Source organism: Myotis myotis, unplaced genomic scaffold (genome assembly GCF_014108235.1).
Source record: "Myotis myotis isolate mMyoMyo1 unplaced genomic scaffold, mMyoMyo1.p scaffold_m19_p_18, whole genome shotgun sequence".
Taxonomy (NCBI): domain Eukaryota; kingdom Metazoa; phylum Chordata; class Mammalia; order Chiroptera; family Vespertilionidae; genus Myotis; species Myotis myotis.
Genome location: NW_023416322.1, coordinates 24,292,581 through 24,305,499, shown reverse-complemented (window position 1 = coordinate 24,305,499; position 12,919 = coordinate 24,292,581). Strand labels below are relative to the sequence as shown.

The 12,919-nt window shown below is 42.1% G+C and overlaps 1 protein-coding gene across 11 annotated transcripts in view; it reads left to right on the top strand.

The window, feature by feature from the left end:
• Positions 1–12,919, top strand: part of RABGAP1L (RAB GTPase activating protein 1 like) — a 434,830-nt gene that overhangs the window by 225,285 nt on the left and 196,626 nt on the right. Inside the window, exons 1-2 of one of the 11 annotated variants that reach the window (XM_036342976.1) lie at positions 4,783–4,891; positions 6,182–6,375. The exons of 8 other annotated variants lie outside the window; for them this stretch is intronic. The gene's annotated coding sequence lies outside the window, so the exon portion shown is untranslated. Of the gene's footprint in view, positions 1–4,782; positions 4,892–6,181; positions 6,376–12,919 lie in introns of those variants that run through there. 2 more of the 11 variants (XM_036342977.1, XM_036342973.1) reach the window with 2 other exon arrangements.

The following is a 12,919-nucleotide window of genomic DNA, read 5'->3' as shown; positions in this document are numbered from 1 at the left end:
ATTTCTTGCCACTCTCTTCTGGCCTGCATGGTTTCTGTTGAGAAATCAGCTGACAGTCATATGGGTACTCCCTTGTAGGTAACTGACTGTCTTTCTCTTGCTGCTTTTAAGATTCTCTCTTTGTCTTTTGCTCTTGGCATTTTAATTATGATGTGTCTTGGTGTGGTCCTCTTTGGGTTCCTTTTGTTTCGGGTTCTCTGCACTTCCTGGACTTGTAAGTCTATTTCTTTCACCAGGTAGGGGAAGTTTTCTGTCATTATTTCTTCAAATGGGTTTTCAATATCTTGCCCTCTCTCTTCTTCTGGTACCCCTATAATTCTGATGTTGGTACGCTTGAAGTTGTCCCAGAGGCTCCTTACACTATCTTCATATTTTTGGAATCTTTTTTCTTTTTTCTTTTTCGGTTGGGTCTTTTTTTTTTCTCTTCGTATTTCAAATCTTTGACTTGATTCTTGGGATCCTCTTGTCTGCTGTTGGATCTCTGTATATTATTCTTTATTTCAGTCAGTGTATGCTTAATTTCTAGTTGGTCTTTTTTCATATCCTCCAGGGTCTCACTAAATTTATCAGCAGTTTCCATAAAATTCTTGAAAAATCTTATAAACGTGATTTTGAACTCTATATCCAGTCGTTTGCTTTCCTCCATTTCTGTCATTTGTGACCTGTTTCTTTGTCTCCACATTTTTTATGCTTCCCTGTGTTGGTAGAGTGGTTTTGTGTGCTAGGTTTCCTGTAGGGCTCAGTGGCTCAGCCTCCCCAGTTACCTGAGGTGGACACTCTTGGTGCACCCCCTTGTGGGCTTAGTGCACAGTCTTGTTGTAGTTATGCCTTGATTGTTGTAGGATCACTGGGAGGAATTGACCTCCAGGCCAATTGGCAGTGAGAATCAGCTGTGTCTGCAGTGGGAGAACTTCTGTGCTGAAGACACCCTTCTGGGGCAAGACTTGCTTCAGTGGGGCTTTGGTGCTCACTGAGTCTGCGCCCTGAGTGTGTCCCTTATGGATCTGAGGAGTTGTAATCTGGATGGTCCCCCTCTGACCACTGGGTACACTGGCTCTTGGATCTAAGGAGGTGCTAATTTAGCCTCTGCCTAAGGCTACCCAGCAGGAGCTACAAAGAGAACTACAGATTCCCCTTCCTTTTTTGGAGTTTGGAGGTGCCCAGCTGTGAAGCAATGCAAGCTGCTGTGGGGCCTTGGGCCTTCTCTTGGAAGTTCTGGGTCTGTCTGGCCCAGCTGCAATTTGTTAAGTAATTTTCAGGTTGCAAAGGGCCAGGGCATTCATATGTAAAAGCCTGGGTGGGGCGGGGTCTCAGGGAATCAAAGGGCAGAGCAAGCAGCTATGGCTGGTCCTCAGCCCTGCCCTAAGGGGCCGCGCGTCTCAGTGGCCCAATAATTGCTGCAAGCACCTCTGAGGGAAAGCCGCCCTCAAGTTCAGAGTTCTGCCCGCTGCCAGACAGTCCATTTTCTCCCCGTATGAGTCCTGGGTCCCCAGAGACTTCCTGGAACCGGAGTTCAGAGCAGTCGGGAGCTTGTGACTCCCTCCTGATTCAAAAAGACAGCCGTGTCCTCAGGTACCAGCCCCTTTCCGCACGCGCTCGAGCCTCCGTACCTTTGCACTTTACTTCCGCAGCTCCTCTGAGTCTCCGTGTGCTTTTCTCTTTTCTTCTAGTTGTAGAATTTCCACTCAGCCAGCTTTCCTGTAGTTCTGGATGATGTCCGTTTTGTCTTTTCGTTGTATTTTTGAAGTTGTTGTGGGAGGCAGCAATTTCCCGGTGTTTACCTATGCCGCCATCTTAGTTTCTCCACATATCTAATCTTATTTGATTCTCATAGTTGGCCAGGGTAAGCAGTGGTTGTCCTCATTCTCATTTTCCAGGTGAGGAAACTGAGGCTCACAGAAGTTGTGCTTTATTCATTCTAGGTCATATGACGGATATGTAAAATCCGTCTCCTGATCTCCCTCTTTCTGCTGGAATCCCCTTTCTTCTGGCAGTAGCAGTTGGCATTTATTGACCATTTAGGATGAGTCAGCCACTCTACCTGTGCTGTGCAAATGTGGATGTGTATAATCTTCACAACAGCATGTGAGATAACTACCATTATTATCATCATTTTGCAGATGAGGATTGAGAAGCATAGACAAGTAACTTGTTCGGAGTCACACTTGGCAAGGTAGCCTATAGGCATTCAACCCAACTGTGTAATTAAAGATGTAGTGAGACTTTTATTTATTTAATTGAGGTAACATTGGTTTATAACATTATATAAGTTTCAGGTGTACAATATTATAATTCCCCTCTAGTTTCTCTTGGTTTTTACTTTCCTTCTGTTCTCCCTCTAATTCCTTTGTGTATGTTAATATTAAACTGATTGTCATAATATTTATAAGGTATTCGTTGTTTGGACTTGACAAAGTTTGGAATTTTCCTAGTACTTCTGAATTTAAATTTCTAATACCAAACAAAGCTGTGCTGCATGATAGTTTGAGCACCAGTCACAAACCGAAGAAATTCCACCTAAGCCTTGTTTCCTCATGTCCCAGGTGCTTTGTGTTGGAAACTTGGGCACAGAATGTTTAGTGAGGCCCGGAATTTGCTACAGTTAAAAAAAATAAATAAAATGATGGGGGAGATGCTTCAGGAAGCTGATTAAATCCTTCATCTCAAGAAAAATATGAAGATTTGAGAGCTCTTGAGTGGGACTCTTTTCCTTCTATATCTAAAGATGTAACTTTCTTTGATTGTTTAATAAATGAAAAATTATAAGTTGTTATTCAGACAGATACATTTTGATCTATGGTGTGGTATTATATTAACAACTTCTCATTTATAATTAGGATTCTTAAGTCCTTTTAGAATTTATCCCAAGAAATTGAAAGGTATCTCAGTGATATTTCTAGTTATTAATCATTCAGTTGCTGAATACTCGAGCTTTTGGTAATTCCAGTGTTGTTTATGATTTGTGCCTCCAATATAAGCCAAGCAGAGAGCAAGGAGAGAAATTCCATTTTGCTGCCTGTCAGTAACTGGAGGGGGTTGAACATGAGAAGTGACAAATGGGGAAGGATCTGGCCAGTGAGCTGGCAGAGTCTCACCTGAAGAAGGTTTTAGAACCTCCTCATCAAAAGGGGTTAGGTCGTTTATTGAAGGACAGGTGCCACCTTTGTTTATTTCTCAATCATGGTCACTCGGGTGGGTAATAATGTGGTCACCTCTTCTTTTTCCCCACATTACCATTTATACCCCCTATACCTTTTTCTACCCTCCCCCACCCCGGAAGTCACCACACTGTTGTCTGTGTCCTTGAGTTCTTTCTCTTTTCTTTTCTGGGTTTGTTTTTTTGTTGTTGTTGTTGTGTTTTTTTGGTCACCTCTTCTGAGTTAGTGTCTTTAAATGCTCCCCTTTAAATCTGGAGGGCATAATGAATGCTGTAGGGGGAACATTTGAGGAGGGCTGAGGGTGGTGATCAGGATTCACCCTGCTCTGCTTTCATCTCTTGTAATAGGAGCATCATGTTGATGTTTTGTGGTGTTTTTCAAGATTGCATGATCCAGTAACTTACCGAACGCTAGGCTGAGAACCATAGCTTTTAGTGTCAGCTTTACACAGTAATCCAAGCAGCATCACTTTTCTTTGTGCCTATGTTAGCCATTTACACAATGGAAATTAGACAATTGTCCTTGAATCCTGGTGACACAATTGCAAAGATTCAGTTTAATCAAGATTTTGTCGAACATTATATGTCTGCATGCAGACATGCACAAAACCCTTTTCCTGAAGGTTACGATGATCATATTGGCAAAGCAAGATGTGCTTAAGGATTTATTGCTTAGGTGTTTAATGGAAATGGTAGTTTTCATTTGCTGTCTGCTTAAGGTTTTTAAAGAGCACAAACCAATAATATAGGACATTTCCTAGCATCTTCTGGTCCCAGAAGGGTTTTATTAGCCTTCAGTAGAGTCTACAGAGTGTGACTATAGTATATTGTCCCAGATATTTTTTTATTGTGGTAAATGTAACATAATATTTATCATTTCAACCATTCATAAGTGTACAATTCAGTGTCATTAAATACATTCACAGTGTTGTGTAACTCTCACCACTATCTATAACCAAAATGTCTTCATCATCCCCAACAAAAACTCGTTATACTTGTAAAAGTTCCACTTTTCCTCCTCCCCACAGCCTCTAGTAAGCTCCATTCTACTTTCTGTCTTTATGAATTTGCCTATTCTAGATACCTCATATAAGTGGAATTGTACAATATTTGGCCTCTATGACTGGCTTATTTTTCAATGTCCATCATGTTTTCAAGGTCCATCCTGTTGTACCATATATCAAAATTTTATTCTTTTTTATGGCTGACTGTTATTCCATTGTATGAGTATACTAAATTTTGTTTATCTTATACTTGATATCTTAATATATGAAATGGTTATATAATAAAAGACTATATGTGATTTACTATCTAAATAAGGGATACAGGAAGAATATATTTTGTCAGAGGAGGTAAATTATGAAAGATGAATCACTGGCAGTATTGTTTAGTGGTTAAAAGCACAAACTCTGCATCCAGACTAGCTGGTTGGAATCCTGGCTTCAACATTTACTAACTCTGTGAACTGGGGCAAGTTGCTTGCCTCTTCATATCTGCCTCATTATAAAATGGGGATAATTAGGGTCTAATTCACAGGGTTGTTGTGAAGATTAAATGAGTTAGTGCATGTATGGTGCTTAGAACCATGTAGTATTATAGCAGTATAATTTAAATACCATTTGCTGTTTGTTATCATTATAGTTATGAGGGGCCCATAGAAGAGATCAGACATGAGCTGTACCTTAATGAAGCTCTGCAGGATGTGATTAGAGAAAGGATTCCAAGGTGACTCAGGTGTGTACTTGGAATGCAGATGGCATGTTTGTACAGGAAGACAGGTGTCACACAGTGGCTACCAGTAAATGAACAGCTTTGGAGTCCAGCAGACCTCTGCCATATATTTACTGCATGACTTTTGTTATAACCTTTCTAAGCTTTAGTTCTGATCTTTATTTTGGAAATAATAATGGTGATAACCTCACAAGATTATTATGAGGATTAAAAGAGAAGGTTCATATAAAGCACTTAGGACATTACCTAACAAAGAAAAAAACTTTTAAAAACTGATGGCCTCTGTTAACTTAGTACTTTGGTCCTCATTTTTTGTCATTGTTGTCATTAGTGTTATCCACATTACTAGTACATCATAGTAGGAGATTTTTCTGGAAAGATATTGGGGAAGTAAAAGGAAGTTTTTAGAGGTTATGGCATAGCTTTAGAAGAATGCCACTAAGAGAAAGTAAAAGGAAATGAGTGTTTGCAGTATATGTATGTTTAGTGTGTGTGTGTGTGTGTGTGTGTGGTGTGTTTGTTGGCAAGGGCATTTGAAAGAGGAGTGGTCTTGTTGAAATCAGTGATTTGAGAAGATCAATCTGTTTACACTATGCAGATGTTTTGGGGTTTGGGAAAGAGTAGATAAACTAAAGACAACAAAACTGTTCATACAATTTTTAACAATTGAAAAGGAAATTAGTAAGAGAAAAATAATTGTTTACTTTGCTGGGTATTTATTATGTACCAGACACTATGCTAACCCCTCTATGTATATTATCATTTCATGTTCATAGTAACTCTGTGATGGAAGATTCTTTTGTTGTTCCATTTTTCAGATGAGAAGTCAGTGCATAACGAGGTCTTGATCACACAGTGTAGTAGAGACAGCTAGTACCCCAAAATCTGTTCTCACCTTTTCCCTATAGTAAAAACAGTTCAACTGGGCATGTGGCTACTCAGAGTCCTAAACTCCTTTGCAGTGAAGTGCGACAAGTTGTGACCAAAAAGAAGTATTGTGGGTCATTTGGGGAAGCTTTCTTAAGAGAGAGTTGGCTTACCCACTCTGCCCCTCTTCTCCCCTTCTCTGTTCCTCCTTGTCCTGCGCCGGCACGTGACAGTAGGAATATTATCTTAGACCTCTAGGGCCAGGGCTGCACCCGAGGAAAGGTAGGACAGAAAGCTGGAAGGAGCAGCGTTCCCGTGGACTTTGGGGAGCAGAGCTTCTTCACATGCCCTGCACTGCCAACCTTTGGGCGTTTACAAAAGAGAGAAAAATAAACTTCTGTCTGGAATTTCCTGTTATTTTTTCAGCCCATCTGAATCTTCACCAACAAAGATTGCTGCGGGAAGAACTAGGACTTGGTCCTGGGCCAGGGGTGGGCAAACTTTTTGACTCGAGGGCCACAATGGATTCTTAAACTGGACCGGAGGGCCGGAACAAAAGCATGGATGGAGTGTTTGTGTGAACTAATATAAATTCAAAATAAACATCATTACATAAAAGGGTACGGTCTTTTTTTTTTTTTTTTAGTTTTATTCATTTCAAACGGGCCGGATCCGGTCCGCGGGCCGTAGTTTGCCCACGGCTGTCCTGGGCCCTCTAATTCTGGAGCATGTTGTAACTACTACGTATACTGCCTCATTGTACTCTTTATTTTGGCAACCCTCAGATGTCCACTGGTTTTTACAAGGAATTGTTGAAAAGTAACTCTGGTGTTGCTGCTCAGAAAGCCACATGTATGTGTCCAGATGTGGACTCAAGAACTCAGCAGTGTTTTCTCTCAGCCAACTAGAGAAGCTCAAAGCTCTGCTACTTCTGCCTCCTCCCAGACAAGATTGCTTAAGTTTCTTTTTCCCTTGCATGAATGTTCCTAATCCTGTGACAAAGGAAAGGAGCTGAAGAGTAGTTTGTTTGTTTTAATTATCAAGAATTGTGGCTTATAAATGGCTTTTTTGAAAAATGACACCTGTCTTTAAGCTAAGGTCCTATGTAGTTATTATTATGACAAAAGTAAATTCTGTGACACCATAGACAGAAGGTGTTTTTAGACACTGTAAAACTATTACTCTCTGATCTTATTTTGAGCAATAAGTAAAAGGTGTTGGAATTATGTCACTTGATCCATTGCCAAGAGGCAATCCTGAAGTATTGGCCTTACAGTGCCACTGATTACTAAGTACTGACAGATACAAAGCTCTGTGCTCATTCAACCTGTGCAGAGGAGAGGAGATATAAAAGCAGTTTATCTGGACACCAGCCTAAGCCTATCCGTCTTCCATCACTGTGTTTCTCTGTAATGATGATGACTGAACTGTTGCTTTAGAAAATTTTCAGGTTGAGGATTTCTAGGAACATAGAACAAAAAGCATGCTAACGTCTCTCTGGGTTGGCTCTTTTAAAAAATGTATTTTTATTGATTTCAAAGAGTCAGGGAGAGAGAGATAGAAACATCAGTGATGAGAGAGAATAATTGATTAGCTGCCTCCTGCACGCCCCACACTGGGGATCAAGCCCGAAACCTTGGCATGTGCCCTGCTCAGGAATCGAACCATGACCTCCTGATTCATAGGTTGACGCCCAACCACTAAGCCATGCGGGCAGGACTTGCTCTACCATTTTCTAACCATGTAACTGAGTTGTAATTTAACTCACCTGAAGGTTTTGCCTTTTCATTTTCAATGTGCTATATAGTAATTATCTGTGTACCTATAGCCTTGCTGTGAGCATCGGATGAGGTAGTAATATATATCATGTAGGTGATAACCTGGAAAACACAGAAACAAGGTAAAGTGGGTTATTTCCTTCGGTTTGCTCTCTTCTCCCTTGCTCTCTTTCTGGCTCTTTTTTCTCTTCTCCTCCTGTCCTTTTCAAAGGACCCTACAATAAGGGTTTTTGTCCTAAAAATAGTTTATCTGCCCACATTTATTGGAGGGCACACAATCAACAATCTAATCAAATTATATAGCTTCCTAGTGACTATAAACTATTTTGAAATCATTTTAAAACCAACCATTATAACCCGAATTTAATCTACTTAATACATAAAATATTTCATAAGAACCTGAAACAGATTTATGCTAAATAATCTGATAAAAATGAAAATGCTGTAGCATCAAATATTAATATTTTGCTAACAGCAGGCAGCCCCAATGTTCATGGCTGGTGTGCATTTGAAGGCCTCCTTAACTATGAATTTTATTAGGACTGTTTCTCAGAGCTGGAGTTATAAATGGCCTTATAAATGAGAAATTAGCCTTCCCTCTAGGGAGCATCAGGTTCTTTGAAATCTTAATTAACCAATTACATTGTGCTTCTCTTCTTCCATTCAGCAGCACTTGGTTAAATGCTAATGAAGACATTATCTAGTTGGTAACAAAAACAATTGGTACACAATTCTTTTATATGTTGAAATATAATCATAAAATGAAAACTAAAAGTAAACCATTGTTCATACTTGCCTTTTTGAATATGTTCTTTTGTCCACTGTACTTCTTTTTTAAAAATTACACTGTAAAACAAGGAAATTTATTCCTAAACATCAGAAATAAGTATAAGACAGAATAACATAGAATGTAAAGTGTAATTGAAAAATAAAGTTTTAATTAAATATACTTTAAAAACAAAAAATAAATAAGTACCAAAAAAAAAAAATAGGCTGTTTTATCTGTATAATAATCATTACTTACAACATGACTTTTGAAGTACCATTTTCTTTTCTTCCACACAAAAGGTCATGAATGGAGGCAACTTATGTAAGAAAGTTAATTTTTTTTGCATGAATAGCCAATAAGTCTGTTCTATATTATATATAAGAAACTCTTCACCCAGCCGATGTGGCTCAATGGTTGAGTGTGAACCAGGTCACCATTCGATTTCCAGTCAGGGCCCCGGCCCAGGTTGCAGGCTCCATCCCCAGTGTGGGGCATGTAGGAGGCAGTGCATCGATGATTCTCTCTCATCATTGATGTTTCTGTCTCTCTCTCCCTCTCCCTTCCTCTCTGAAATCAATAAAAATATATTTAAAAATAAAAAACAAAGAACTCTTACAACTCAATCATAAAAAGACAAATAGCCCAATTGAAAGATGAGCAAAGGATTTTAATAGGTATTTCTCCAAAGAAGATATACCAATAGCCAACTAGCACATGAAAAGATGCCCAACATCATTAGCTATCAGAGATATGCAAATCAAAACCACAATGAGATACCATTTCATACTTGTTAGGATGGCTATGGCCAGCCAAGTGTTGGCAAGCATCAGAGCCCTTGTACACTCCTGGTGGGAATGTATAAATGCTGCAGCTACTTTGGAAAACTGGCAGTTTCTTAGAAGATTGAACAGAGAATTACCATATCACCTAGCACTTCCAGTTCAACATATAGACCCAAGAGAATAAAAATACTTTCACACAAAAACTTGTTCACAATGTTCGTAGCAGCATTATTCATTATTCATATTCTAAAAGTGAAAACAACCTAGGTGTCTATAAAATGATGAATGGATAAATAAATTGTGGTATGTCCATATAATGGAAAATTATTCAGCAAAAAATGAATGAATAAAAAGGAAGCACTGGTACATGCTTCAACATGGATGAACCTTGAAAATATGATGCTTAAGTGAAAAAAAAACAGTCACAAAAGACTACATATTGTATTATTAAATTTATATTAAATTAAATTTAAAAACAGTCACAAAAGACTACATATTGTATTATTAAATTTAAACTTAAACATTATATTAAGTTTATAGTCACATAAAGTAGAGGTTGCATAGGAATAGGGATGCTGAGGGGTGAAGAGTAAAGGATAGCCCTAACCGGTTTGGCTCAGTGGATAGAGCGTCGGCCTGCAGACTGAAGGATCCCAGGTTCAATTCCGGTCAAGGTCATGTACCTTGGTTGCGGGCACATCCCCAGTAGGAGGTGTGTAGGAGGCAGCTGATCGATGTTTCTCTCTCATCGATGTTTCTAACTCTCTATCCCTCTCCCTCCCTCTCTGTAAAAAATCAATAAAATATATATTTTTAAAAAAGAGTAAAGGATATGAGGCTTAGTTTTAGGTTATAAAAATGTCTAAACTTAGACCATGATGATGATTGCATTACTATGTGAATATACTAAAAAACCACTGAATTGTATATTTTAAATGGTGGCTTTTTTTTTTTTTTTTTTTTTTTTTTTTTTTTGGTAAGTCAGTTATATCCCAATAAATCTACTTTAGAAAGAAAAAGTTTATAATATTCTAGGAAGAAGAAGCTCAGGTGCTGAAATAAGGTAGGGGAGATGGAGAAAGGATGATGGATTTAAGGTCAATAATGAGAGCCAATAAGGCTTTGTAACTGATTTAGATAACAGCAGCCAGATAAGAGGATGCATATGTGGAGACACCAGCTTTCTAGCTCTGGGGATTAAATAGTGAGTGGTGGCATTCACAGTGGGGTGGGATTATGGGAGGGAAATAAGACTTCAGGAAAAAGGTGATGAGTTGTTTCTTAGCATTGAGTTTGAGGTGCCTATGGGGAAACCAGGTAGAGATGCTCAGTAGGCAGTTGAAAATGAGTCTGAACCTTGAGACATAATTTGAGAATTATTAGTGAATGAGTTAGATTTGAGGCCTTGTATATACAAGGAGAGTGTTAGTTAAGAAGAAGAAAGGGCCAAAAATATTTAAGAATTTTATAGAAAAAGAGTAGATGACCAGGGAGACTGAGGAGAGGTATGTGGGAGCTCCAAGAGAGAAGGAATCCTATCTAATAAAAGAGAAACATGGTAATTAGCATACGACCTCTACCCTTCTCATTGGCTAATCAGGGCGATATGCAAATTAACTGCCAGCCAAGATGGCGGCCAGCAGCCAGGCAGCTGGAAGCGAACATGAGGCTTGCTTGCTTCAGTGACGGAGGACTCAACATTCCCCGCCTGCCGCTGCTGGCCTCTGAGCTGCAACTCTAAGCAACTAAGTTACAAATATAGAAGCTAAACAAAACCCCAGAAACCTGCTTTAGTCGCCGGGCTTCAGCCAGCAGGATCGCAACATTGTTTCAAATACAGAAGGTAAACAAAGGCCAGAAACCTGCTTTCAGCAGCGGAGGCCTAAGACCTGGAGCCTCAGAGCTAAAGCTGGCCCAGAATAAAAAAAAGAAAAAAAAAGAAAAAAAGGAGTGGTTGGGAGCTTCAGTAACCCGCCAGCCTGAAAACAGCCCTCAGCCCCTCACCCAGACTGGCCAGGCACCCCAGTGGGGACCCCCACCCTGAAGGGTGTGTGACCAGCTGCAAACAGCCATCATCCCCTCATCCAGGCTGGCCAGGCACCCCAGTGGGGACCCCCACCCTGATCCAGGACACCCTTCAGGGCAAACCAGCTGGCCCCCACCTGTGCACCAGGCTTCTATCCTATATAGTAAAAGGGTAATATGCCTCCCGGCACCAGGATCAGAGTGACAGGGGGCAGCACCCAAACCCCCTGATCGCCCTGCAGCTCTGTGTGTGACAGGGGGCGGGGCCACAACCTCCCTATCCGCCCTGCTCTATTCGTGACAGGGGAAGGCGCCCCAACCCCCTGATCAGCCCTGCTCTGTGCCTGATAGGGGGGAGATCCCCAACCCCCTGATTGCCCTGCGGCTCTCTGTGTGACAGGCTGTGGTGCCCCCCCCCCGCCCCTCCCCACGGGCCCTGCTCTGTGTGTGACGGGGTAGAGCCATAACCTCCCCATCAGCCCTGCCCTGAGTGTGACAGGGTGCGGCGCCCAACCCCCTGATCCGCCCTGCTCTGTGAGTGACAGGGGGCGGTGCCCCAACTCCCCTATTGGACCTACTCTGTGAGTAACAGGGGGGAGCTCCCCAACCCCCTGATTGGCCCTGCTCTGTGCGTGACAGTGGGTGGCGCTGCAACCTCCCCATCGACCCTGCCTTGAGTGTGACGGGGCGGTGCCCCAACCCCTCAATCAGCCCTACCCTGAGCGTGACTGAGGGTGGCATCGCAACCTCCCGATCCGCCCTGCTCTGTGCATGACAGGGGCGGCGCCCCAACTCCCCAATCAGCCCTGCTCTGGGCTGCACCTAGGGATTGGGCCTGACCTCTGCCACCCGGGAGCAGGCCTAAGCCAGCAGGTCATTATCTCCCGAGGGGTCCCAGACTGCGAGAGGGCACAGGCCGGGCTGAGGGACCCCCGCTTCTCCCCGAGTGCATATTAGTCTATACTAATAAAAGGGTAATATGCTAATTGGACCAGGAGACCTTCTGGGAGACCTTCCAGACGTCCTTCTGGACAAAGCCATGGTGGCAGGGCCGAGGCAGAGGTGGTTAGGGGCGATCCAGGCCAGCAGGGGAGGGCATTTGGGGGTGATCAGGCCGGTGGGGGGGCCAGTTGGGGGCAAGCAGGCTGGCAGTGGGGGGCAGTTGGGTGATCAGGCCAGCGGGGGGGAGGGGGTGGTTGGGGGCAAGCAGGCCAGCAGACAGAGTGGTTAGGGGTGATCAGGCAGGCAGGCAGATGAGCAGTTAGGAGCCAGTAGTCCCAGATTGCGAGAGGGGCCCCAGATTGGAGAGGGTGCAGGACGGGCTGAGGGACATTCCTCCCCTCCTGTTTACGAATTTTGTGCACCGGGCCACTAGTCTATAATAATAAAAGCATAATATGCTAATTAGACCGGACAGCTGAACGACCTTCCGGACGTCCTTTCAGCCAGCCTTCAGGACGAAGCTGGGGCTGTGAGGTCCAAGGCAAGTCACCTCGGCTGCGAGGGCTGAGTCCCTTGCATGAATTCCATGCATCGGGCCTCTTGTGGGTTATAAAATAGTTAAGTCCTGGGGATCTAATAAACAGCTTAGTGACTATAGTTAACGATACTGTATTGAATACAGGCATACTTTGCTTTATTGCTTTGCTTTATTGAGCTTCATTCATGTTGTATTTTTTTACAAATTGAAAGCACTATCTTCCACCAGCAAAAAGGTTACAACTTACTTTGTTGTGATGGTCTAGAATGAACCCCCACATTTGAAAGTTGCTAAGAGAGTAGATCTCTAAGGTATGCCCATATTTGAAAG